Here is a 2,162-nt window from a genome sequence, read left to right as displayed (position 1 = left end):
CCACATTGTGCTCATTTCCTCATTTTAAAAAACAAATTTCTTCCTTTTTCTCTCATTCCTACATAATTAACAAGTTACTTAATATACACACATAAATACACACACACACACACACACACATTCTGGGAGTTAAGCTGTCGGGGCTTCATGCCTCTGGTTGGGCCACCCAGTGCAGACAGGTTCTAGGTGAGGAACCAGACCAAGTGCCGCCCAAAGATCCATTATGATGAATGCGACCACTGGAAACAGTGGTTGTACTGGCCGTACATGAGGTCCCACCCTGGAGCCAGGCCTGGGGCCGACCTGAGTGAAGTTGGCCCCCCACCTTCTTCAAATCAGACAAAATGGGCGTCAATTAACTCGACTACATTTGTGCTGCTTTGGCTTTGAAGATATTAATGAAAGGTTAAAGGTCAAAAGGTCAACCAGCCCCCCCACTTTTATGAAATCAGACAAAATTGGTGTCAAACGTTTTGCACAAACCAGCACAAATAATCAGCATAAAATCATAATTTTGAGTTTTTGCTGTGTAGAAAGTAACTTTTGGCAAACTATATTTCTAAGATTGTTCAAGTTTTTTATGCAACATACAGTTTTTGTTAGAGTAACCACACATAATAATTTAAATTAACTTAGTTTGATCCATGAAAAGGAATCAAAATTTCCAACCAAAACTTCATTTGGTCCATTTTCTGCCTTACCAGGGTCACGGTACGAGTGATCAGACTCTGATCCGGATCCTGGTGAGCCGCTCCGAGGTCGACCTGCAGAAGGTCGTAGAGGAGAACCGGGCAATGTTTGAGAGAACCCTACATGAGGACATCTTGGTAAAATACGTTTCCCAAACTGTTTCTATGTTTACGTTTCAAACCACATCAATAATGTTTCTGATTTTGTTTTTTAACAGAACGACACCAAAGGACATTATCAGAAAGTCCTGCTTGCGTTGTGCTGACCGAGTTAAAACCTCGGCCTCTGAGGAAGCAAAAAATCAGTCAAATTCATGCTCTAATAAAGTTTCTCTTTCCACTATTTGTTTTACTGCTGCTGGTGGAAAAAGTACAAGAAGAAAAAAATACAAGAAGAATGAAAAAGGTTTTTTATTGTTTGAATTTGAGATTATATCCGGAAATTGTGTTTAAATGGAGACGTGTCTGATCCAACATGCCTGCAGGAAGGACATTTTATGGCTAATACTGAGATTAACTGACACAAATTCAATAAAAATACCTTTTTGATCCCAAAGGAAAATTAAATGTTTTAAAGCAGAACTCGGTCTTTGTGGCCGGTGTTAACCTCGTGTTTGGTATGCAGCTTTCTGTTTTCTTTTTTAAACCTCAAAATAAAAGCCATCTTAGGTCACCAACTTCTGACCCGCTTTACAGCAGCAGGTGTCCAAATGTGGCCCAGGGCCCAACTGCAGTCCTCTGATTTTTGTGTCTTAAATTTTAGGTATAAAGTGTTTAAAATTTTAAATTACCTGTCATTTATAATGGCAACTGTATGATTTGGATTCCTTTTCTACAAAACTTTGCTTTAAACTATTGTCCTTTTGGAATATAATTGAAATGTTAAATGTGACCCTTGACATTTAAAAAAAATTATATTTTGACCTTAATGGGAAAAATGGTCTGTCATGGCGCTGTCCCTCTTTCTACATTAAATTAACCAACTTAAATTCACTGTCACTTCCTGGCTTTGAGAAATTACATTTATAAAATATGAGCTTCTCGTCCCAGACGGGCGTCGTCGTCTCTCTGTGGTTGACATCTTTAGCTCTGGAGGAGGCTGGAGATGAAGCGGGAAGCTCAGCAGGACCGGCGCACGTCAAACCTTTCCATCGCTGGCAGCAGACAAAGCTCCGTCTTTACTGGTCTCTGCCCTTTGTCGCTCAGTTTCAGATCAATAAGTCTGCAGGAGAAATGCTGTTTAATTTTCTGAAGAGTGAAGGTAAGGTAAAAAGGAACAAATCCTAGAAAAAATAAATTTTTTTAGCTTCTAATTTTCATTGATGCCATCTTTTTGGTTTTTGAGAGAAAATAAAATCCTCTGCAAATCTCTAAATATTTTTCATGCTGTAAAAATGTTTAATTATAATTAGTTAAAAAAAGAAAAAAGTCAAAGATTTTTCTGATTTCCAGTAAAAAAAATAAAAAAATCTC

General features: G+C 38.1%; 1 long non-coding RNA gene across 1 annotated transcript; it reads left to right on the top strand.

The window, feature by feature from the left end:
* The first annotated feature begins 488 nt into the window (after positions 1–488).
* Positions 489–1,251, top strand: LOC116731317 (uncharacterized). Its single transcript, XR_004341567.1, has 2 exons — positions 489–827; positions 908–1,251. It is a non-coding gene; the product is annotated as an uncharacterized LOC116731317 (long non-coding RNA).
* Positions 1,252–2,162: the final 911 nt, after the last annotated feature.

Source organism: Xiphophorus hellerii, chromosome 2, assembly GCF_003331165.1.
Source record: "Xiphophorus hellerii strain 12219 chromosome 2, Xiphophorus_hellerii-4.1, whole genome shotgun sequence".
Lineage (NCBI taxonomy): Eukaryota > Metazoa > Chordata > Actinopteri > Cyprinodontiformes > Poeciliidae > Xiphophorus > Xiphophorus hellerii.
Note: the sequence above shows the minus strand (reverse complement) of the source record. Positions and strands in the feature narration are given on the sequence as shown.